Source organism: Mastigoproctus giganteus, chromosome 5 (assembly GCF_048544385.1).
Source record: "Mastigoproctus giganteus isolate SK-2022 chromosome 5, ASM4854438v1, whole genome shotgun sequence".
NCBI lineage: Eukaryota > Metazoa > Arthropoda > Arachnida > Uropygi > Thelyphonidae > Mastigoproctus > Mastigoproctus giganteus.
Window position 1 is genome coordinate 102,072,142 of NC_143579.1, and position 27,228 is coordinate 102,099,369.

General features: G+C 36.6%; 1 protein-coding gene across 4 annotated transcripts in view; it reads right to left on the reverse strand.

Annotated features, from left to right (window-relative positions):
* Positions 1-27,228, reverse strand: part of MFS18 (major facilitator superfamily transporter 18) — a 299,997-nt gene that overhangs the window by 126,243 nt on the left and 146,526 nt on the right. The window lies entirely within an intron of this gene.

Sequence of the window (27,228 nt, forward strand, 5' to 3'; positions counted from 1 at the left end):
TTCTCCCAATATGTTGTTGACCTGAACGCAAATAGGGTAGCACTCAGGATGGAACCCTGTGGGACACCCTCTTCTTGAATGTGAGATTCTGACAGCATGTTTTAATATCGGACTTGAAAGGTGCATAACCTTAAAAAGTTCTGGATGATTTGAGGAAGGTAGCCTCTCAGCCACAACTGATGTAGATCTTTAATAATACCATAACGCCAAGTGGTATCAAATGCTTTCTGAATATGTAGGTTCACCATCACTAGATGTTGCCTCACGACAAAAGCGTTATGTATGTTAGATTCAATTTTGAGTAGTAAATCTAGGGTAGATCTGTTTTTACGGAAGCCATATTGGTGATCAGAAAGATTATTTTGGGAATCTAGAACCCAGGTGAGCCTCTTATGCACCATCCTTTCAAAGATTTTGCCCAAACAGCTTGTCAATGATATTGGTCTGTAATTCTTAATTAGAGAAGGATCTTTACCTGGTTTTGGAATAGCACAAATATAGGAATGATGCCATGAGAGAGAATATGTATTTTCTGATCCGGTTATAAAAGAGTAATAATATGTAGAGATCAGCTTCACATAGATGCTTCATCATACTGTAGTGAATGCCACCTGGTCCTGCTGGACTATTTGGAGATTTACTCAAGGATTCTTTGAGTTCAGTTATAGTAAAGAGCTAGTTATATGGAAGTGAGAGTCTAGTTGAAAAATTAAATTTATGACGTTCTTCATCAGTTTTAATGCGTTGAAAGGAGGTCACATAAGAGGAAGAGGTGGAAATGTTATAAAAAGATTCAGCTAAAGCATCTGCAATGTCAGTAGAAGAGGATAGGTCCTGCCCATTACTTTGTATTATTGGAGTTGCTGTGGTAGAAATTTCCCATTGAGGGCTTGTATTTTTTTCCATATAATTTGTGTCAGTATTTTTGTTAATAGTTTTTTTGAAGTTAATCCAGGAGTCACGTTTTGCTTTCTTCCTAATTTGCCTTGCTTTTGCTCTGAGTTTTTTGTAAAAAATTAGATTGATGGTAGTTGGGCATTTGCGGAACTGGTTCCAAGCATGGTTTTTTTTTTACTTTCACTTTGGAGCAATCCGCATTCCACCACTGATTTTTGTGTATGTGCTTGCACTGGTCCGATTTTGGGATGGAAATTTCTGCTGCAGATCGGGTTTGGCTGGTAATTTGGCTATACATCATCAATATGTTATTGTTGAACATATTGAGTGTCGAGTAGGACACAAGTTGAGTAGTTTTCCCAGTCTGCTTTATGAAAGTTCCAAGAAGTATGGCATTTAGGACATGACACAACCTGTGTTTGAATTGAACTGATAATAGGAAAATGGTCACTGTGGAATGGATCATTCAGCACTAACCATTCCCTGCTTGCAAAAAGAGATGCTGAACAGATGGATAAGTCTATGGCTGAGGTAGTACCTGTAGGTAGTTGGACATGAGTTGGAGAGCCAGAATTAGCAGAGTCAGGTTATGGTTATCCAGGAATGTTTCGATTAATTGGCCTCTCCTATCCATAGTGGAAGATCCCCACAATGGATGGTGGCCGTTGAAATCACCGAATAAACAGACAGGAGGCGGCAGTTGTGCGATTAGACTGTCAAGTTCAGTCTGGGAGCAAGGATAATTCGGTGAGATATAAATGGATGCAAGGGTTAATGATATTCCCATTGCCATCCGAACTGCTACAACTTCTAAGGAGGTTTGTAGTTGGAGAAGACTTGACAGTATAGTAGATTTTACAAGAACAGCTACCCCTCCATGAGCAGGACCATCAGAATCTCTGTCTCGTCTAATGGTGTAATTTTTGAATCTAAGAGAGACTTTTGGTGATAGACAGGTTTCCTGTAAGCATACCCCTACTACATTTGTTTGAATAAGTAAAGGTCATCACTCGGGTCATCAAAATTACTGTGTAATCCTCTACAGTTCCATTGTAGGAATTTGTTCATTGGTTGGGTTTATTTGAGGAAGATTGATCTGACTGTTTTTTCTAGGGTTTCTGTCTGCTTTGTTTTGAATTTTCATTTCTGGGAAAGGTTGGAGGTCCTGTGTCCATGGTATCATTGGCACATAATTCTAGTACTGGGACTTCATCTTCTGACTGAACCTCCATTTCCATGTTGCTATAGTGTGGTCTCACTTTCTTATGGTTTTCAATGCTGACGGATTTTGTTGTTTCGGGCATGGTTGAGATAGCATCAGTTGGGATACTGATTGGCGTGTTGCTGGTTTCATTGACTGTAGATTTCTTATTGCACATTAGCACAGTTTTGTCCCAGGTAGCAAAGGAAATGTTTGGTTCAATGGAAACATCTGTTTGAGTTGCAGCTGACTGGCTGTTTTTAGTGACTGATGCGTATGATTGGCTAGGCATGGTTAACAGTATTTGCTTCCTTGCTTCCGGGTATGTGACTTTGCATTCCACTTTATATTTCTGGATTTTTTTTCCTTTTTTCCAAAGGTTACATGCTTTAGAAAATGCAGGATGGCTTCCTTTACAGTTTGGGAAAGTAGGAGTGGAAGCTGTACAGTCTCCCAGAGCCACAAATAGGACACACAGCATCGCCTCGGCATGCCGTCTGAGAATGACCATCAGTGGCGCATTAAGGATAGTTGGGGGCCCCTAGGCAAATTATATTTGGGGGCCCCCCAAAAAATAATAATAATAAAAAAGAATAAAAAATAAATAAAAATTAGGTGGCAAATAAATGAAATTTTGTACTTTTGAATTTTTCGCTTAAATTAATCAAGATTTTTATGGTGTTTACTGAAAACAATCTATTTTAGAACACTATAGGAAAATGTCTTGGCTTGGGGGCCCCCAAAGCCTAGGGCCCCTAGGCACATGCCTCATTGCTTTAATGGGTAATCTGCCACTGATGACCATACTTCTGGCACTTAAAGCAGCGAATGGGATTTGGGATGTATGGCTGAATCTTGCAGTTTAAATAACCAGCTTTAACACAGAAGATAGAAGAGTTGGAGTACTAAATGTCAAAATGATGGACCTAGTTGGTAGTAGGTTGCCATCTTTTTTGGTCATTATTCTCTGTGCATGAGTCACTTTTTGTTCCCTTGGTTCTTGTATTATCTCTTCTTTAGAAGGTCTCCAGATTGGAGACGTTTAACCATTTTAGGAGACCCACAAACCGATTCTAAACATTTTTGAATTAGAAAAGGCAATAGTTTGCCAACAGGTTGCGTGGATAATGAGTGCATTATAAGAAATGCACCTGGTGTGACCAAGCGTAAAGTAAATAAATAAATTTTCTGTTTATACTCCGGCACGACAACCAAGTCAGTAGAGTTTACAATAAATCACCAATACAAATATTTATCATATTTAGTAGTCACAGGCTTGAACCCCGGTCCACTCAAGGAACACATGCTATGCACTCTTGCTACTGACCACTGGGCTACGTCAGGCCTAAAAATTAAATTTTCTGTTTATACTCCGGCACGACAACCAAGTCAGTAGAGTTTACAATAAATCACCAATACAAATATTTATCGTATTTAGTAGTCATGGGCTTGAACCCTGGTCCACTCAAGGAACGCGGGCTATGCACTCTCGATCCTGACCACTCGGCTACATCAGGCCTAGTAGGGGTTAGTAACAGACCTATCAGAAAAAGAAAGGTGTCTTTCCTTTCTTGCCCTGTAAAAGTACTTATGTTATAAGAGCTGTTATTAAATAAATATATTGCTTAACGAGAGGAATGTAAAACAACTATACACTGCTTTTAAGAAATTGCACTTATAGCACAGAGAATTTACTTAGTCACAATCGCTTGGCACCCGGGGCTGCGCTGCTTGATACTGATCATTAACTACTCTACTAATCTTTACATTGTCCGCAAATTTTGACATCAAGCCTTCTATCGCATCATTAATGTTGTTTATGAAAATAAGAAACAACAGTGGCCCAAAAAACAATCCTTGAGGAACCACCACCATTTCTGACATTACACCAATCTGAAGAATACTCATTAATCACAAGTCAGTCTTCTGCTCTGCAGTCACCTTGCAATACATTTTAGAATCTTTCCACGAATCAAAAAGTTCCAGCTTATATAGTAAACTCTTATGAGGGACTGAATCAAATCCAAATAAACTATGTTGAAATTGTTCCCTACATCCAGCTCATGAGTAACTGTGTCAAAATAGCTTACTAAGTTAATTAAACATGATTTTCCCTTAACAAAACCATGTTGTGTGTTATTCAGAATGCCACATCTATCCAAATGTCTCTGGACTACACTCTTAATTGGCAGAGAAACTCTAAGAGTTTCTCTGCCAATGAAGTCAGACTAACTGGACTGTAGTTACCAACTTTGCTCTTAGAACTGCCTTTATGTATTGGTGATATGTTGGCACTTCTCTCCCAAGTCCAAAGATGCCCTCATAATTTACTTCGATGGTTCAATAGACTCTCTAACAGCCTCCCTCAAAATTACTGGGTATATATGCCATCACCTCCAGGAGCCTTGCTTGCCTTTATGCTTGAAAGTTTTTCTAATAAATAGTCATCTCTAATTTTGAAATCACTAAATTCATATGGCTCAGCCTCACCTGCACATCCTCTTCTCAGCATGAAGGCTCTTTCTTCAGTAAAGGCAGATGCAAAGTACCTGTTCAATTCATCTGCAACATCAAGCTCAGTTGTCTAAAACTTTCCGACACCCAGTGCACAAGGGTCCAATCTAATTTGTTTCTTTCTTCCTTGTATTCATATAAATGAAAAAAATTGCTTCTACCCATTCTTTGCTCTCTTAGCCAGTGCTTTCTCATATGCAGACTTAGCCTCTCTAACCTTATCTGTGATACTATTACAGATCAACTTGCACTTGTAGGCAGGGCCATGCGGTAGATTTTCTCAGTATGATGCAAGTCTTCGAAATGCCACCCCTTAATGGTTCAAATTGTATTTTGATTTCGTTGCTTATGCCACCTGATGCGGCCACCTCTCTGTATCATAGCACGGCACGGTCCTGCTTGTAGGCATCAGTACTTTTCATCACTCTGTAACTGTCCCATGCTATCTTTTTTCTACTCTATTTGACCAGGCAGCTTCACATTCTTTCATTTTGGCAACCTCCTGCAATATTTTCTTAATGGTATTAGTATTAGTAGAGGCACATGATGCAAGAAAGCAAGCTTATACAGCATCAGCAAAAAAAAAAAACCTTCCCATTTCACCTGTCCATTCACTCCAAAAGTTTATCCACTTCTTCCTTGAATTTATTTAAGCTATCAACTTCCACAGCAACAGATGGAAGTTTGTTCCAGCAATCAACTGCCAGCAGGCTAAAGGCAAATTTCTACACACCTATTCAATTGCCTTTCCTCAATTTCAGTTTATGCCCCTCAGGTTCATAATCTGAGCAAGAAGAAGAAGAATCCCACCAGCATTGAGATTACTCAAACCATTCAAGAGGTTATACACCTCAATCAGATCACCTCGCAGGTGCCTAGTCCCAGGATGCTGCAATTTGCAGAACTTAAGCCTTCTTTCATAAGAGCCCCCTTTGTTCCCCTCACCAGTCTTGTTGCTTCTCTGTAGCTAGAAACTCTACATCCTTCCTAAAATGAGGCTTCCAGACATGTATGCAGTACTCAAGGTGTGGCCTGACCATTGCCTTATACAAGGGGGTAATCATCTCCTTATCCCTGCTAGCAAAATTTCTGTATAGTCAGTTCTGCTATAATGTGCATTTTTGTGAAGCGAATTTGCTCCAACACGACTGATATATTAGAGAACAATGCGAGTATAACGTGATTTCCGCGTTGGCTTATGCACGATTTTGTCTAACACCAGGTGAACGAAAAACTTTCCCCAAGCTGAACGTCGTGACCTGCACAGCAATACATACAATACATACGAAACTTAAAGAATGTCAAAAGTGTCAGAGCTATATTTCCCATTACTGTAGTTGTATTGGTCGGAGGGCACACTGTTGTTATTCGCTGTAATCACAAGATAGCAGGTGATATTGTAGGCCGACTCATGTTTTCAGGAGCTCACATTTTTCTGTTCAAACAGAAATTTCGTGAGGTGTGATAGCGTGAATAGAGGAACACATTTCTAGAAGTCACTGCCATAAAACAATAAAAACAATTTGCAGTCCCTGGTTCCTCGGCTTTTCTGTTATTGAAATCTATTATAAACTGATAGTAAACTCGATCTTATTGCATTTGCAATAATATCGATAGCTGGATTTCAGCAGGCTTTTACGTTATTATGGTGAAATATGATTTCCTGAAGGGAAATCATATCAGTCATATAAAAAACTTAAATAAATTTTAAGAATCTTCTCTTCATTTCTATTTTTTCAGCTTTGCAAACTTGTTATTCTGTATGTCACTTGTGCAATTTGTATGGTTGATGTTATTGACTGCTTATTTTTATTATTATTATTTTTTTTTACTGTTTTGAATTTTGCAATCCAAAAAAAAAAAGAGCCAGTAAACAGAAATATCAATTAGTACATAATATTACAGTATTAATAAAGCTATGTATGCAACTGTACACAGCCTCCAATACAAGGTAGCTTGTCAAGGTAAAGTGCTATATTTACTGTAATATTTATTTATTAGAAATTTAAGATGGGTTTAAAAATGTAGTGTTTTACTTACCAGACATTTTTTTTTGAGCGCTCTGCCCAGCCTTATTTTTCTCATAAGCCCTGTTGTTTTCTTAATTTCCTCATAAGCCCTGTTCTTCAGATCCCTTTCCTATGTTTAACTTCAACAATTTTCCCTCCACTTTGCTCTCAGTTATTACAAAATCATTTAACTCATTGTTAGAGTTTGATAAACTTCTGGCCTTCCCCTCCCTGAATAACCCGTCATGCATGAATGGAGATGCAAAATACTCATTCAGTTTGTCAGCTATCTGAACAGGATCATCTACAGTCAAATCATCGATATCATGTGGACCAATCTGATTCATCCCCTTCCTTTTAGAGTTTATATAAGTAAAGAAGTCTTTGCTGTTTTCCTTTGCATCTTTTGCCAAAAATTTCTCCTAATCTGCCTTCGCTTGCCTAACTTCCTTTGTGACTTTATTACAGACTAGCTTATATATACCACAGGCTTCTGTGTCGCCTGATAATTTATATGCATCCCATGCATTTTTCTTCTCTGCCACAAGTCTCATTAGTTCATCTGACATCCACTTGGGCCTAAACCTAGTACAGCATTTTTGTTGGCATGAAAAGCCTAGTAGCTTCCAAGATTAATTCCTCGAATGCTTTCCATTTAGACTTTTGCTGTTGGTAACATCATCAGCTAGTCCCAAGGTACAGAATTTAAAAAAATCTCTGAGACCACTGTAATCACCTTTACAAAAGTCAGTAAATCCCACATCAGTACACTGTGATCACTACCAGCTAGTGGTTCTTTTATCCTTAATACTATCACTGCTGATAATCAGATCAAGAGTTTTACTCCCTCTGTTTGCCACTTGAACATACTGCTGTAGAAAACAATCTAATAAATCTACAAAAGCCTTGTTAGTGTGAAAGTGACCAACCCACAAGTTCCAGTCGAAATCTGGTAAGTTAAAATTCCCCATTATAAGACATTCTCATTTACTGGCTCATTCTATTTCTCTGTATAATTGTTCATTGTACTGATCAGAATCATTTTTGCTTTCCCACTGCTTATGTCACACCAAACTGACTCAACATTGCACTATCCATCTATGTCAAATGGATGCACTTTTTTAGATTTAATGTGTTTCTTAACTAACAGCATAACACCTCCTCCTCTTCTATCCTGCCTATCCTTTCTTTACACATTGTACTCCCCAAATTCCAATTTTGCATTCCTTATATCTGTGTGACACCACATCTCTGATATCCCAACAATATCCACCTTTCATGTCTAGACCAACACTTGAAATTCACCAAATTTATTTACAATACTCCTAGCATAGGTGTACATGCAAGTATATATGCTCATCTTCTTACTCTTAGTTACTCTAACACAGCCCATGTATTTACCTGTTTCATGACTCCCAGCAGTTTCTGAAATCCCCAGCAACTTGCTTTCCAGGCTGCTGCTTATTGCAATAGAAGCATTGCAAGAATTTGCAAGAATCTTTGTCATAGCATTCAGCACTGCCTGTGATTGGGTCAAAGTGAAAATGGGCTCTTCCACTGGGATAATTGTTGCTTGGTTTCTGGTCATACCCATATAGCCAACTCTTGTCACCAGTGACGACTGCAGCAAAGAAGGTTTGATCATTCCTGGCTCGTTCTTGAAGATCTCTGCTAACTTCCATGCGATGCTGCTTTTGGCCTTCACTCAGTAACTGTGGCACAAACTTGGGTGCAATCCTTCTCATGTTCAACTTGTCTGCCAAATTTGCTGACACGTGCCATACGATAGTCCTACAATGCCACAAATTTCACGGATGGTCTGCCTGCAGTTCTTTCCAGATCGCTGCCCAATCTTTTGCGACATTTTACGGGGTGGTGCTCAATGGTGGATGCCCAGAGCAATCATCATCACCAACCGACATTCAACCGTTTTTAAAACAGTTAAACCAGTAGTAAGTCTGTGTCTGGCCTAAAGCATTGCCACCAAAAGATTGTTTCAACTTCTTATGGGTTTCTGCTGCTGCTGTATTATTATGAAGGAAACAAAACTTGATGCAAGCACGTTGCTCTCTCACATCAGCCATCGCAACAATCACAAACTATGCGAAACATGCCGCCAAAGAACTGCACATAAATATTCAATGGCTCTATTCAGCCCGACGGCACATAGCACACTGATTCACAAAGGATGCATCAGTGTCCTAGTGCCACAGGTCCGTTTTAGACATAGTTCCGATACAGGTCAAAGTAATGCTTGCACACACACATCTCAAGAATTCTTGTTTGTTGCTGCAACAGCCAACAATGGCAAGACGTTCTGAGGGTGGCAATATTTCAAATACAGCAGGCCCCCCATTATTCGGCTGCTCATTTAGATTCAATATGTTTATTCACTCTTTTGACATAAAGTTATTAATTGACCCAACCATTCTCTGATAACAGCTCACTAAGAATTGAAACAGCAGTAGTGGTACTTTGAATTTTTAATAAATAATGGATTTGATGTCTTGGTGATAATATCTAGTTAAAAATAATCTCAGTAATTTTAGGTTGATTTATGAATAATGTCATTTTTATAGTGAGCAAAAGCCAAGCTTGTTGATGTCACTAGAGGAAACAGTTTCCCCAAGGCAACAGGTAGAAAAATATAATACAGTGAAGTGGTATTTTTTTTTTTATAAAAATATTTCAACACCTATACCGAAATATAACACCACTTCTTTAAATGATTCCTGGCACTATCACTAGAGAGAACATAGCAATAGTAAGACAAAAAAAATATAATGCAGTGAAGCATTTTTTTTTTTTTTTTATAAAATTGACTGAAAAGTTTAACCCCCATCCCCTCCATCAAGCTCTTAATGTTTCCATTTTCGTATATCTTGAGAAACACAATCCCCATGAATGAACAGGTTCTACCGAACTCTCTTTACTAAATTATTCAGGGTAATGTGCAGTCAAACAAGGTACAGACAAAATTTCCTCGTTATAACCGTTACTCGCAATATCAGTGATAGTGGAGATGGGGAAACCCCTGGAGCCATTAAACAATGAACACTATATCAGTGATGAGTTAAATCTACCTCCTATTTTTTTTAAATTCTCAATAACTTGATAAAAAGATAGATTCAAAAAACAAAAGAAATATTAGAGATAAAAAAATAATATATGTATATACCTACATATTATTTGTATTAATATGCTTGTATAAACTACAATACACTTAATATTAAACACAATTTATTTTTCTGTAATTTTAAAACCATACACTTAATACTAAACACAATTTATTTCACTGTAATTAAAAACAATACTATTTAATAATAAACATGATTTCAATTAGTCTTTATTTATGAATCTTAAAATTGATGTTTGTTTTAAAGATTTTACTTTGATATTTCTTAAGTTTCCCCATGTTAAAAGTCTCATTACTTGCCTCAGTTCCTTCAAAAAAATTGATTAATGTGTCCATTGCACCTTGAGCTTGTGAGATTGTTGGCACTGATTTTGAATGACTTTCAATTGTCATCATATCATCATCACAATCATCATCTTTGTTGAGCACGGCATCTACAATCTCACTCTCTGTAGAAAGACCACTAGTTCATAAGTTATCGACTCTTAAAATTCATCGATGTTATCTGTATTAAAACCTACAATGTTGTTACATAGCAACTATTCGGATAATAGTAAATTGTTTTCTTCGTTTTCATCTACAGTTGAAATTTCAATTGTATTTAATTTCAATTTCTTGAATCAATTCAATATGGTTGTTGAAGTAACGTTGTTCCACGCATCATTCAATAAATTTATAGCATCCAATATCGATATAGACTCAGTAAGTTTCTGTTCTCTTTGACTGATCAGATGTAGAACAAGATATCTTTTATAAAATTCTTTCAAACTCTTGATTACACCTATGTCCATTAGTTGGAAAATTAATGTCACATTAAGTGGCAGAAACACTAGCTTAATGTTGGAGAAATTTTGAATCTGGGGATGTGCAGGACAGTCATCAACTAACAAAATATTTTTATTCTTTTTGAATTGCTTCTTATTCCAATCATTTACATATTGCCGAAAAATATCCGGAGTCATCCCAAGCTTTCTTGTTTGCAGTGTAATCCACAGGAAGTTTCCTTACATTTTTTAAAAACACAGAGGTTTTAACAATTTTCTGATAACAAATAGTTTTTTTTTTTTTTTTTTTAATCGGTTCCTGTCATATTTGCACATATGAGCACTGTCAAGCAAGCCTTTGATTTTTTCCCACCAACACATTTAAATGAATTGTCAAGTGTCAAATTATAAAAAAGTCCTGCTTTGTCAGTGTTGTAGTAATAGCAGCATGTGATTCAAAAAAGCAAGCGTACGAGCTTAACATCGTAGCATCAACCAAGCAAAAAAACCAATTTCACACATCATTCCCTCTAAAAGTTTGTCCAGTTCCTCATTGAATTTATTTAAGCTATCAACATCCACGACAGATGAAAGTTTGTTCCAGCAATTAACCACTCACTGGCATTGCTCTGTAACTGTCTCATGCTATCTTTTTTCTGCTCTTTTTGACCAGCCAGCTCTGCATTCTTTCATTTTGGCATCCTTCTCCACCTGCAATATTTTCTTAATGGTATTAGTAAAGGCATACGATGCAAAAAAGCAAGTTTATACAGCATCAGCCAAAAAAAAAAAAAAAAAAAAACATTCCCATTTCACACATCCATTCACTCCAAAAGTTTGTCCACTTCTTCCTTTAATTTATTTAAGATATCAACTACCACAGCGACAGATGGAAGTTTGTTTCAGCAATCAACTGCCCGGTGGCTAAAGGCAAATTTCTGCACACCTATTCAACAACTGTCTTTCCTCAATTTGAATTTATGCCCCCTCAGGTTCGTAATCTAAACAAATGGAAGAATCCCATCAGAATTCAGCATGCTCAACCAATTCAAGGCCTTATACACCTCAATCAGATCACTTTGTAGGTGCCTAAATCTCCAGCTGATGCAATTTGTGGACCTTAAGCCTTTCTTGGTAAGATCACCCCTTCGTTCCCCTCACCAATCTTGTTGCCCTTCTCTTTACACACTCAAGCAACTCTACATCCATTCCAAAAAGGAGGCCTCCAAACCGGTACACAGTACTCAAGGTGTGGCCTGACCATTGCCTTATACAAAGGGATAATCATCTCCTTTTCCCTGCTAGCAAAATTCCTGAATATCATTGACAACACCCCATGACCTGCTCTAGCAGCCTGTCTTCATTGCTCAGAAAACTTCATATCTGACTGCACAATTACTCACAGATCTTTTTCATTTTCTACCACCCTGAGTGTAGTACCACACAGTTGGTACGTTTCTCTTGGGTTACTGCTACTCATATGCAGTACTTTGCATTTGTCAATATTAAACTTCAGTTGCCATTTCTCAGCCCATCTGCACAAATTTGTTAGATCCTGTTGCAGTAGCACAACTGTTGTAGATGTTTTCGTCTTTGAAATCTTTCCTGATTTCTGCACAAACATGGTCAATCCATTCATTTGCCCTTATTGGATCTGCAGATCGAGATTCTGCACTAATTTTTGCATAAACGATGTTTGTCGGTTTTTAAATCGATCCAGCGAACTGTTGTTACACACAAAATCGTCAAGTCCAAATTGTTTAGCAAATTTTTCCACTTCAGCCTTCAAGATCGGACCATCTATTGAAAATCCAGCACTTCTTCGTGTGATGAACCATTGAAGCAATGCTTCCTCAACTTTTGTAACCTCACACTTTCTAAATTTTAAAATTTTTTTGGTTATGTTCTTTTCCAGTGCCGATATGTAAGCATCTTTATTCTTCCACAATGTCAATACACTTGAAGAAGACAAAGAAAACGTTTTATACTCTTCAACATTTCTAACTCACGAATAATTTTGACTTTTTCATGAATCGAGAGACTTTCTTTTGTTAGCAGACGTTTCCGAAGGAAGGGCTTGTTTCTAACCGGATTTTACTTTAAAATAATAAAGCGATCTGCATACAAAGTTCTTAGAAGTCCTGAAATGCATACAAAGTTCTTAGAAGTCCCGTTTCCAAAGTTTTAGAAGTCTCGAAATAAATTTATGGTTCAGTGTCACATTACTCTATCTGTAAATAGAGTAATGTGACAAGCAGAACTTGTCCCCTGGAAGGACAAGGTCATAAACCGGCCACTAATCCGATGCAGGTGGTCATAAAGCTATGTCACCCTTTTCATTTTTGTCTATTCCAAGAACTGGGGGTTCTTTTCCGATCCTGAGCAATTAAGAATGTTTGCATAGTTACCAAAATTTGTTCAGTATATCCATGTAGTATGCTCATTATAACAGTGAGTGATTGTATGGAAATACGTGTAAATTAAAATCATTATAGCTCTTTGCTCGTTACAGCTGTGATCTCGTTATTTCCGTGCTTGTTATAACCAAGTTCGACTGTATATATATATTTTATATTTTGTGTACGCATGCATTGTGGTTATAGGAAATTGTATGGCTGTTTAACTAATAGGAGGCAAAATTAGAAGGTAATTGGGATAGAAATAGGGATTCATTCGCTTGCATTACACTAATAGCCCAGAGTGTGGAAAATGTTTAGTTGTAGGAAAGTAAACAATATATGATTGAAGAATATAAAGCTGGTGCTCAGGTTATCTGGGAGCGGGCTTTCTCATCCACGTTAGGAATGACTACAAACAATGGTAGACATACACTGTGCTGCCACTTTATTAGGCATACCTACCTAGTAGCGTGTTGAGCCTCCTTTAGCCTTCAAAACAACCTGAATTCATCTAGACATGGATTGAACAAGATGCTGAAAACGTTGTGCAGGAATGGAGTACCATGCAGACATAAGTGTTCACACAGTTCCTTGAGATTCAACGGAGGTGTAGGCCTGCAGCGAACAGCCCTTTCCAGCTCATCCCAAAGATGTTCAATAGGATTGAGATCCAGGGACTGAGCGGGCCACTGCAGCAAAGAAAAGTCATTATCATGCTCCTTTAACCATTCCATAGTGATTCGGGCTTTGTGCACCGGGGCATTATCCTGCTGGACGTAACCATCTGACTGAGGATGAACTGTCAACATGAATGGATGCACTTGGTCAGCAACGATATTTAACGATGTGAATCTATGGGTATCAGTGGACCCAACGTGTGCCAAGAAAACATTCCCCACATCATAACACTGCCCCAACTACCTTGCACAGTAGTCGTCAGACATGATGGGTCCAGGGATTCATGTTGTTTTCGCCAAATTCTGAGCCTTCCATCAACATGATACCCCAGGAACTTTGACTTGTCAGACAAAGCAACTGTTTTCCAATCCTCAATAGTCCAGTATGGTGTTGCTGTGCCCACAGGAGCTCTCTCGTTCTTCATTGATAACAAATCATGCTCTCTTGTTCTTCATTGATAACAAAGGTACACGATGTGGCCGTCGGCTGTTGTAGCCTATTTGCGACTAGTGGTCCATTGCGATATTTTGTTCTGCGCACCAAGGTTGTATTCTGATGTGACGTGCAACATTGTGACCCATCTGTTTGCGTGCACAATTTTAGCCATCCTCCTCTGACCTCTCTCATCAACAAGCAATTTTCTTCCACAGGAGTGCCATTGAGAGGATGTTTTCTGTTCATTGCACCATTCTCGATACACCCTTGAAACTGTGGTGCATGAAAAGTTCAACAGAACTGCCATTTCAGAGATGCTTTGTCCAGCACGTCTTGCACCTACTACCATGCCATGTTCGAAGTCTGTTAGATCACTCCTTTTCCCATTTTCGCTATGGTTTGTATGCTTAACTGATACTAGAAAGGTTATTCTGCTGCATTTATATCGAAAACCGTGGCCTAGTCTTCTCCACTAGTGAAGTGTTACTCATTCGAGGTAGTAAAATACCGTGGCAATTCGTGAAGGCATTCACAATATGGGATATAACCGAAACAATGCCAATTTAATAAATTAATTAATTAATTTAACTACTTTTGTAGATGGCTACGTTAAAATGATGCTTTTGCACTAACCTATATGTTAGTTATTCTACCTCGTAGCATGAGGCCTTTGCCCTGAAATATTTTATAGTCTATATCACTGCACACCATCAGGCATCTCTCACATTGTGAAGTTATACTTCATAACTGGGTTGTCACTATTGCAACACCAGGGTACCTGCCCACCTACTGAGGAGAAGCCAACAAGCTTTGAAACGGTGCCGTCTGGGTGGTGGTATCCACTGAGAATAAGTAATAGTCTTCTTCACTGGTGAAGGTGAAGTGTTACTTATTCGATGCCAATTTAATTAATTAATCTAACTATTTTGGTATATGGCTACGTTAAAATGATGCTTTTGCACTAACCTATATGTTAATCTTAAACTAGGTAACTGACTGATATGTGTGAAACAATATCTCTTCAGAATATTCCACCGTTTCACTATTTCAGCAAAATATGTTAAAATAGTCCATATTTACAGCCTATAATGTTTCAATATTCCTGTACATATCCCTTGTAGACAAAAAACTTAATTTAATTTTAAACAAAATGAATTTTTGTGCATTTATATGAATGTGTGCAGGTAATTATGGCATCTCCATTATGTTACCTTTAATTTTATATAAGTAAAATCTATAATTTGTTTCTCTGGGCGGGGGGGATTTGAGGTTTACTGATGGGTAACAGTTTACCAATTGTAAATTAAAGGTTAATTAATATAGTTATTAAAAAAAAAAAAAGAGAGCTGTAGCAAGGCCAGATGAACCAAAAAAATAAAAAATAATTGAGTTATTTTTTTGCGCTAAATTTCAAGATTGCCGCCCTCTGTTGTGGGCTTAAGTGGCGACCTCTTATGGGCCAGGATTAACATGATATAATTTGGGGAAAAATGCAGTAATGAAAAAAAAAAAAAAAAAAAAAAATAATAATAATGCAGTAACATATATTCAGTAATGACCATAAAAAAAAAAACCAATACAATATATGCAATGAATATGTACACTTCCTTATATTCATATCAACTAACTAATTTATGTACAGAGTGGCCACAATTTAAGTATCCCCTATTCAGAGCTCTCTGTAGCTCTAAGTAATAGGGCGAATGCCACCAAAATTATTAAGTAAACTATTCAAGGCATGGGGAGAAGGATCTCGTAAAAAAAAAATTTTGTTCCAAAATCTGCCGATAAGGGATAATATGGCACTGTACAAGAGGAAAGACATGAAAAAGTACCAACAAATAAATAACAAAGACAAACCTTAATGAAATTACAAATTTTTACTTGTGCTCTTTGCAAAAAAAAACAGAAAGAAACTGAACTGCACTAAAGTTTTAAATCCAAACTAAAAAATAAAGACACCTAAGAGAGCAGAAAATTTGCATAAATCTGACTTATTTAATTTTCCCAGCAGCAGAGTGCTATAAAGGCACAACGCGAACATCGCAAGCATATTCTGTAAGTTTACTGTTAACATTATTCCTCAACTGGAGCAGAGAGGATGCCTGGATGAGACAATTTTTATGCAAGATTTGGCTCTTATTTATATCGCATGACCTGTACAACAGCTTCTCCGGCATAACTTTACTGCAGAAAGAGTCATAAGTCATTTGTTTCTCATTGCATGGCCACCACATTCACTTGACCTTACACTGTGTGATTTTTGGCAGTGGGGTCACCTCAAGGCCAGTATCTATCAAGGAAGTGTCCCTAACCTAGCTGTCTTAAAGGACAACGTAACGTAACGCAATATGTGCAGAACATTACTCCAGAGATGTTGCATTCTGCAGTTGAGCACACTGTGCATCGAATGCAATTTCTGGTCTAGAACAATGGTAATCACATTGAAAACCAACTCCACCGTCAGCGACATCATCGACCATTGGGAGTAAACTGCGAGCGAGTTTGGAGCTGTGAAACCATTTCCTCTGGCAGTTTAGTTGTTTCTTTCTCTATTTTTGCAAAGAGCACAAATAAAAATTTGTAATTTCATTAAGGTTTGTCTTAGTTATTTATTTGTTGGTACCTTGCCATGTCTTTCCTCTTGTACAGTGCCATATTATCCCCTACTGGCAGATTTTGAAACTATTTTTTTTTCATGGGATCCTTCTCCCCCTTCCATTGAATAGTTTACTTACTAATTTTGGTGGCATTCCACTTATTACGTAGAGTTACAGAGAGCTCTGAATAGGGATTCTTAATTATTGCCACCCTGTACAACTTATATCTAACTACTTTAAATTGAATTAAGATAAATAAGTTATACTAGACTAAGCTATTGCATTCACAAAGCTGACCCTGGGAGGGTGTTCTCTTTACACATTACAGGGTTTAGACTAGCCAAATTAACATTCACAAAATTCTACATAATGGTACTGTCTTGATATTTGCAGTTTGGTTATTAATCTGCAATTCTATTATATATTATATTATTTAAGGAAAATTTGATGAATCTGTTGGGTATTCTTTTCTTAATGAGTTTATCTTTCAGTATCTTCAGTGCCTCAGATCTGCTTTTATTATTGTTGCATATTCTTATTGCTTGTGAAGTGATAATATTTCTCTGTATCTTGACTGGTATATTGGTGCTCCAATTGATTAGGTATATAATTTGAAAGTTATAGTCTAATGGTTATTCTCATTAATTTTTATTTTAAGGTCTAGAAACCCTACTTCTGTATTGTCTATGTTTTTTTTTTTTTTTTTGTTAATATGAGATCGTTGGGGTAGATATCATGTTTAATCTCTTCTAGGTTATTAAAAAGCTTAATTATGCAAATTATGCATGGGTAATACACACACAATTTCTGCTACCAAGGTAGTTTTAATGCATGTGTCTCATGGTATCTTGTCAATGATATACAGGAATTTGCTAGCAGAGATAAGGGGGTGATTGTCCCATTGTATAAGGCAATGGTGAGGTATGCAGGTCTGGAGGCCTCATTTTAGGAACGATGTAGAGCTGCTGGAACGAGTACAGAGAAAAGCAATGAGATTGGTGAGTGGAAAATAGGATTTGTGTTACCAAGAGAGGCTTAAGTTCTGAAAATTGCAGCTGAGAGGGGAACAGACATTCTGTGTGTCATCAGACACTTAGTTTAAAACACTGATGGATCCAATATCTTTCTGTTTCAGAAGATTTAGGAGAAGTCCGGTTGGCCTGCCTAAAATCCACTCATGCACACCTTCTCGATGGTAAGCCCTATTACATCACTTAGGTGGCAACGAACATGTAGAGTGGTTCTCTTCAAGATGCCTGCTCAGCGTGAAGACGAAAAGACCAAACCCTCCAGCACAACAAAACAAATGGCCCTCGGTCTCCAGCAGTTTTCACTCCCCCCCCCTTATGGCAGTGAGAGGATCAGAGTGGAAGCAGAGTGTGCTAAGAATCTCTGGGTACAACCAGGCTGCCATGCACGGAAACTGAACTTGGCCTATTACAACATAAGATTGCACATCAGTGAAGATAGGATATTAGAGCTGGAAAAGGAATTAGAAATTGTGAAATGGAATATCATCAGTTTGACTGAAACAAGGAGAAATAACTCACTTTTAAGTTTATCAAGTGGAAATCTGCTGTACACCAATGTAAACAGTGAAAGGAGAAAAGGTGGAGTTGACTTTCTGGTCCATAAAGATATAAAAAAAAACGTTTTGGAATTCAAAAGTACATTACCAAGGGTGTCAAGACTACTACTCAGGATTTCTAAGAGGTACAAGCTAAAGATTATAATGATTTATGCACTAATGTCAAGCCACGAAGATGAAGAGGTTGAAGAAATGTACACCAAAATTGAGTCTTCTAGATGAGCAGAAAACTCACTACACTATCATTATGGAGACTTCAATGCTAAAGTTGGAAAGAGACAAAAAAAGTGGAGAAAGGAGAACTATAGGAAATTTTGGAACTGATGAAAGAAATAAAAGAGGTGAAAGACTTGTGGAATTTGCAGAATCTTGAGGCATGTCAGTAATGAACACTTTTTTTCAAGAAAAGGGTGAACAGAAAGTGGACATGGAAGAGCTCAAATGGATTAACAACTAATGGAAAATTGACTTCATCCTCACTAACAGATGTATCGTGAATGACGTTACCGTCCTGAACAAGGTAAATGTTGGAAGTGATCACAGAACGGTAAGATGCACACTTGATATAGATAAAAGAAGAGAAAGGAAAAAACTGACTTGAGTATTACAAAGGTCTTTGAGATAACAGAAGAGGAGAAAAAGAAGTATGTACTGGAACTTAAGAACAAGTTTGAGTTTCTGCAGACTATTCAGGACCAAGGTATCGAAGAGGAATACAACTTTCTGAAAATGATAAAGCCCAAGAAACCTATAGGTATAAAAGAAATCCAAAGAAGAAAAAAATTAGTCAAGAAACACTTGTCATGATGAACCGAGGACGACAAATGAAGAGCAAGATAAACATCGACAAGGACAAAATTGAGTATACTGAGTTATGCAAAGCCATTAGAAAGAGAGTCAGAAAGGGTATAAGAAGATTTAACACAAGAAAAGTAGAACAAGCATTAAGGGAAAACAAAGGACTTAAATCAGCAGCAATGAGAAGTGATACAGAAAGACAAATGATACTGAAGAATAGAAATGGTGTACTTATAAATAGCAGAGAAGGCATAATTCAAATAGCAGAAGACTACAATAGAGAATTATACAAGGAGTGAGGAAATGATGCCAGCAGTGTGGAAGATGGATCACAAATTAGTAAAACATATGGCATACCCGATATCCTTCCTGATGAGGTAGAACATGTGTTGAAGAAAATGAAGAATCAGAAAGCCCCAGGGGAAGATGAAGTTACTGTAGAGTTGTTAAAATTGGGAGGAAGAGACATGATGCAGAAACTAGCAAGACTCTTCACAAAATGCAAGGAGTGGAATAATGCAATCATAGCTTTGCTGCATAAGAAAGGAGATAAATCAGAAATTGGAAATTATAGACCAATTAGCTTGTTATCCCACATCTACAAGTTGTTCACAAGGGTCATTACTAACAGATCAGAAAGGATACTTGATGAGAATCAACCAAAAGAGCAAGTTGGCTTTAGGACAGGATTCTCAACTATGGATCACCTTTACATAATATCACAGCTAATGGAGAAAGCAAATGAATATAAAATTTTAAATTGAGAAAGGAGTTTGAAAAGGAGAAAATATCTCCAAAGTTGTTTACTTCTGCCCTTGAGGAAGCTTTCAGAAGATTAGACTAGTCGCAGAAAGGAGTCAATGTGAATGGAGAGTACCTAAACCATTTACAATTTGCAGATGACATTGTGATCATAAGCTATGATCCCAAAGAATTAGAGGAAAATCTTAATCAATTATGCAGAGTTAGTAAGGATTTCGGACTAAAGATGAATATGGCTAAAACAAAAGTAATGATGAACAGGTATGCCACAGAAATGGATATAATCATTGAAGGAGAAGTAATTGGAAAGGTGGATTCATATACTTATTTGGGACAAGTCTTTAGTGGTAAAAATGATAAATGGCTGAAAGTCAAGAGAAGAATAAATTTTGGTGGATAGCATTTAGGAAATATAGTCACATACTGGGGAGCAATATCCCAATTTGTCTGAAAGTAAAATAATGAACCAATGTATACTCCCCACCATGACTTAGGGAAGTGAAACTTGGGCACTCACCAAAAAAATGGAAGAGAAGCTGAAAACTACAAAGCGAAGAATGGAATAAATTATATTAGGACTCAAACTGTTAGTTAAGAAGAGAAATGCATGGATTAAGCAGGACACATAGCTCAAAGACATATGGACCAAGAAAATAACAGAATGGTACCCAAGAGGAGCTAGAAGAAAACCTGGAAGACAATGATGTAGATGGACAGATGAAATTCAAGAGTTTGTGGGTAGTAAATGGATGTCCATTGCACAAAACAGAAGGAACTGGAAAATTGCTGGAGAGGTCTTTATCCTGCAGTGGATTGAAAATGGCTGATGATGATAAGGCAATGGTGAAGGCATGATACTGTATACAGGTCTGGAGGCCTCATTTTAGGAAAGATGTAGAGCTGCTGGAACAAGTACAGAGAAGGGCAATGAGATTGGTGAGTGGACAAAGGGTTGGTGTTACCAAGAAAGGTTTCAGTTCTGCAAACTGCAGCTTCTGGAGATTAGGCACCTGCTAGGTGATCTAATTGAGGTGTATAAGGCCTTATGGCCTTATACACCTCAATCTGATGGGACTGAGCAATCTCAATGCTAATGGAATTCTTTCTCATGCTCAGATTACTCACCTGAGGGGGCATAAATTCAAATTGAGGAAAGACAATTGTAGAATATATGTGTGGAAATTCGTCTTTAGCCAGCAGGAGGTTGATAGTTGGAACAAAATTCCATCTGTTGTAGTGGAGGTCAGCAACTTAAATAAGTTCAAGTCAGAACTAGACAAACATGTGGAGTGAATGGATGGGTGAAATGGGAAGGTTTTTTTTGGCTGATGCTATATAAGCTTGCTTTCTTGCATCATATGCCTCTACTAATGCTAATTGTATCTCATATTGTGAATACCTTCACGAGTTTCCATAGTATTGCACCTCCCAATGAGTTTTCATGGTACTGGCACCTTGAAGAAGTAACACTTCACCTATGGAGAAGATTATTGATACTTATTCTCGGTGGATACCACGACTCAAAAGTTACCATTTCAAGGCTTTTTGGTCGCTCTTCCATGGAAGGGTACTCTGTTGTTGCAATAGTAACAACTCAGTTATGAAGCGTAACTCCACAAACATCTGGCCACTGTCTTCTTCTCCATAATCCTCAACCTCTTCTAGGTTATTGTCGAAAGATATCATGTTGTCTATGTATCTATATGTTTTTATTTGGTTGCTGCTATTTTTAATGTATTTTTTTTCGTGATAGTGTAGGAATAGGTTTGCTACCAGTATTGAGTATTTGGAGCCTATTGGGATCCCTATTACCTGTTTATATATATATATATATATATATATATCTGTCTACCTTCGTAGATGCAATTCTTTGATATATAAGCAGAACTCTGTATATACTGCCCATTGGCTTTTTCCTATTTTAAATTTTTCTTTGTTCTTTTTTTTTTTTTTTTTGGTAGTTGTTGGTGCATCGGCTTCTGTGGCCATAATGCACCTCCCAAGGTTTCTGCAGAACTTTGATCCAAGCCTGAGACAGGATTCGAACTTGCGACCTTTGGGTTGTCAGGCAGGCACTTTACCCACCTGGCTAGCCAGGTCGGCTTCTTTGTTCTCTTCGAAGTGTGCATCTAATACTATTTTGAACTTATCTAGTGAGATGGATGTGAACAGGTTGGCAAAGTCATGTGTTTCTATTTTAGCAATATTGGGATTGTCTTTAATATATTTGTTTTAGCATTTTTTCAAACTTATTGGCTATTATGTTGGTGTAGCAATTTCTACCGCTGGTAATACATCTGAAGTTAACTGGTGTTTTATGAAATTTTGGTATCATATATAAGAATTTTATGTTAGTGTTATCTATTTTTATCTTTAATTTTTTGTATAGTGCCAGTATCTTGTTAATCTCGCTTGTTTTGTTGGCACTAACCCACTTGTATGAGTTGCCTTTTGTAATTTCATCTTTAAGTGTTTCTGTATACATTTTTTTTTACAAATGATGGCGAAGTTTTTGGTGGCTTTGTCTACACTCATAATTACAAACTTATTTTGTTCTTTAATTTGCCTTTTTATGCTTGCATTATTAAATACTGTAGATTGTTCACGTACTATGCCTTTAAACAGATTTGTACTATCGTCAAGTACACGTCTTATTCAGCTCTTAAAACCTTCGATTGGTGTGTCATATTTCAGGGATAATTTATAATTAAATGGCACCATATCATAGTATATCTCTTTTCTAACTTTTTTAAAATTATTCTTATAGTTAGGCTTAAATTTAAAACCATAATTTCATGAGGTTTCTCAGTTCTTTACCTTCTATAATATCCAGATCTCCTGTAATAACATGTCAATGGTTTGTATTCATGAATCTTTTGTATCAAGTTTCGCTGCAGTAACAGTTTTGTTATTAAATCTGTAACTATTGCTTTGTAATTGCATACATATACGTAATCCAATGGGTAGCCGGAGGTTAATCTAGGTATAATGGCTATATTTGGTTTTATGGGTGGTAATAAGGTATGATATTTTCAAAATATATCCTTCCAGATAACTTGGTCAAACCTTTTATCTAGAAACTTAATTCTACACTATTCTATAATTCTATATTCTGTGTTAAATTATCTGTTTTTAAGTCTGTATTTTCCAGTGTCTATTATAAGGTTTAGTAGATGTCTATTCTTGAATTTAATGTGTTTGTAAATCTTATTCTTATTACAGCTTTATGTACACTATGTTTGAGGTTAAATAACTGTTTTTTAATTGACGTGATATGAATAATTTTTTGATCCCAATTCGAAAGCATTTTGCTAAAATCTGCAAATTTGTTTTTCCTTTTTCCATTGCCCCATTTTCTTTGTGACCTGTTCTGTACATTTCTTAACTATCAATTCACTTTTAATTTACAATTGGTAAACCTCAATTTTTTTCCCCCTCAGGGCAACAAATTATAGATTTTACTTATATAAAATTACAGATAACATAATGTAGATGCCACAGTTACCTGTACATATTCAAATAAACCCACAAAAAATTCATTTAATTTAAAATTACATTAAGTTTTTTGGCTACAAGGAATATGTACAAGAACTACTGAAATGTAATAGGCTGTATATATGAACTAATTTAGCATATTTTGCTGAAATAGTGGAATTATTACAGATACATATGTCTACCTCATCGAGGGCCGTTACTAATATGGACAGGAAATTGTGCTCCTGGATAACCAGAGCACCAGCTTTATATTCTTCAATCACATACTGTTTACTTTTCTACAGCTAAATATTTTCCACACTATGGGCTATTAGTGTAATATGAGGGCAGGAGTGTCTATTTCTATCCTAATTACTTTCCTAATTTTGTCTCCTGTTAGCTAAACAGCCATACAATTGCCTATAACCATAATATACAACATGTACATAAAATATAAATATATATACTTTACAAGATCTTCGTAGCCAGTTGCAAGATAGCAAGCAGTTTTACGCAAATACAGAAACCTCTCAAGTAACACACACACACACACACACACACACACACACACACACACACACACACACACACACACACACACACACACACACAGTCATCGAAAAAGGTGTCCGTGATTTCCCTTTTAATTAACTTTGGAAATATTTGATTGATTGCTGTGACTGTAGCAGCAAACAGTGCAGTAACTCACTAAGTTTTATTTGAGAACTCAACAATGACCTTGGCTGTGCCGTGAGTGTGCGCAGCATGATTCCTATGTGCACCACCTCAGTCAGTGTCAGTAAGATGGCTGTGCAGAAATGCAGTGTGTGTTGTGGTACGCTGAAATTAAATCGGTCATAACAGTGCAATGTCACAACACACATTGTGCTTTCTGTTGCACAGTCATCTTACTGACACTGACTGAGGTAGTGCATGTAGGAGTCATTCTGCACACACTCACGGTGCAACCAAGGTCATTGTTGAAGTGTCAAATAAAACTTAGTGAGTTACCACACTGTTTGCTGCTACCATCATAGCAATCGATCAAATATTTCTGAAGATAATTAAAAGGGAAATCACAGACACCTTTTTCAATGCCCCTGTATTAGGGCTTACAAACCGGTTTTATAAACCGATTAAATCCGGTTTTCATATTGAGTTGTTAAAACCGAAACTGAGCTTCTAAAACCGGATTCGAATATTTTCTTAGTTAGCCCTCGAATATAGTTTTTTGTTACGCACATTTTCTTTTGTTTGTTCGTTTGTCTGGATCGTTCAACTGCTTTGTGTTAAACATGTTTTTTATTTTATTTTATTTTATGTTTAGGTACGAATCTCATGGGCAAGTGACCCAAATCTAGGAAGGGTACCTTTTATCTTCCTACCTGTATCATGGCACGATGCAGGTGTACTCATTTACAACTGAGTGAGTCGGAGCGATAGCATAAAAGAAAATGCTCAACATTTCTCCGTTCCATCTATCTTGTTCGCCAGGCAAGTTATGGAACGCGCCTTATTGATGGTTACCCACTAGAAACAGATTCGCTGAATATTGCATCAAATTTCAATCGTAGAAAGTTTTTTGCTTCTTTACTCCTATTAAATTTGCGGTCAAATGTTCTCCAAAAAGCAGCTTCACCAAATTTAGCTTTTATGTAATTTTGAAAATAGAATAGATTTAATTGGGGAAAAAAAAATTGCGAGTAAATAAATAAAAAATTTCTTTCGTGAAAATTTTGAAACTTGCCTCGTTTAGACTCTTCATTCAGTGCTTGCGGGAGTGACGCATAGTATTGTGCCTTTGTTATCTTCAATATTTTTATTTAAAATTTTCGGTGATATAAATTCCTACTAATTAATAGTTATTACTCTTAATATGTCTAAGATGAAATCAAATGTATGGAATTATTTTGCTCGAAAAAGCAAAGATGAAGCGCAATGTTCGAAATGTCAGAAGATAATGAAGTCGTCTGGAGGATCCACATCATCTTTGATGTTGCATTTAAAGAAAATGCATCAGATTGGCATTAAACAAGATAACAGCGAACCTCCCTTAAAAATGGTAAGAACATTAGAAAACTTTATCATTAAAAAATCTATGGAAGAAGAAATTTCAAAATTAGCTGCTTTAGATGGATTTTCTTTTAATTCAATTGCCAAGAGTGAGTTTATACAATCAAGCCTTCACCTTCAGAGAAATAAATACGATAAATTACCACCAGCCTCAGTGAATGGAATTAAAAATATGGTTCTGAATTATTATAAAACTAAGAAAGAAGAACTCATTCAGCATTTCAAAAATTCATTGGTTCATTCATATACGTCTATACAAAATAAAAGGTATATGAATATAAATGTGCATTCAAAAGACAATCATTGGTCGTTAGGTCTTATTGAGATTAATGGTTCACTTGATAGCAGAAGAACTGAGCAAATTGTGAATGGACACTTGAAGGAATTTGGTTTGAACTTGGATGAGGATATTGTTGCCTGCACCACCGATGGAGCAGCAATGATGATTTAAGTTTGGCAAGTAAATTACGCCTAATCATCAACAATGTATAGCCCATTGTATACATATGTCAGTTATAGATGTACTTTATGAAAAAGCAATCAATTATGGTGCCACAGTCTCTGAGTTTCCCAAAGACAATGAAGAAAATGAAAATAATGAAGAAAGTAGTGATGATGAAGTTGAAGAAAGACAGCAAGGCATGCTTTATCAAACCGACTTTACCGATGAGCTCATTTATTTCTTCAATTCAATGGCCAATATTGCACAAACTATTAACAAAGTCGGAAAAATTTGCAAGCTTTTTCGAAAATCGCCTACCAAAAATGACATATTACAAAATTTTGTTAAAGCAAAATTTAATGGGAAAGAATATAAACTTATATTAGATTGCAAGACCAGATGGGATAGCAAATTCTATATGATTGGGAGATTTTTGAAATTGAAAAATTGCATTCCAAATGCTCTATGTACAGTACTGTCAACTGAAGTTGTGTCTGACGATGACTGGAAAATACTTGAATTGCTATGTGAAACTTTTCGACCAGTTGAAATGATTCTGAATGCTATAACCTCAGAAGATACAGATTTACTTAAAGCAGAGTCTTTAGTAGAATTTCTGCTTGCTAAGCTTGATACAGCAGAAAACCCATTTGCTTTAAAGTTTCACCAAAGCCTTTTGCAGCGTTACAATGCAAGACGAAATTGCCAAACTGTGGCTTTGCTGAGCTATCTACACAACCCCAAAAATTTAGGAAAGAAGATTCAGGTTCAAGAACTTTTGATTTTCCAAGTAAGCAAGTTTTTAAAAAGCATGTTGAAGAGATTTATCAGAGATTATTTGCAAAACATTCCGAAGGAGTCTTAGCGTTGAATGAAGAAACTGAAAATAAACGAACTGTTCTTTTAGAAGAAAACAAAGACTCGTCTAGTTCCGATGTTGGCGGTACACTCATGCTAGAATATGATAGTGTAATAAAGAGATTAACTGAAGAGCCTTCAAAATATCCGAGTGAATTGGAAATCAGCAAAGAATTTAAAATTTTGGAGGCAACTAGCAGTAGAAGTGAAAAGCTGGAGAAAGTTTATAGAGCACTGCTGACCATTAAACCAACAAGTGTCCAATCTGAGAGAGTGTTTTCGATCACTGGTCTCTTTAACACAAAAATAAGGTCAACTCTATCAGGAAAAATGCTTAATATACTGTGTTTTTTAAAGGATCATTTTCAGAAAAAAGCTGAGCAATAAATAGTAAAGTAATTACCCCAAGCTGTTTTTTTTCACATTATTTTTATTTATTTATTATTATTATTATAGGGCATATTACTTTTTTTGTTTACTATACGAGAAGATAGTTTTTATTCAAAGGATTTGAATACAATTTGTAATTTTGTATAATCTCAAGATGGTTACTTTTTGGAGCATTTTAATTTTTTTATTTTTTTTACTATAAGAGGTGAT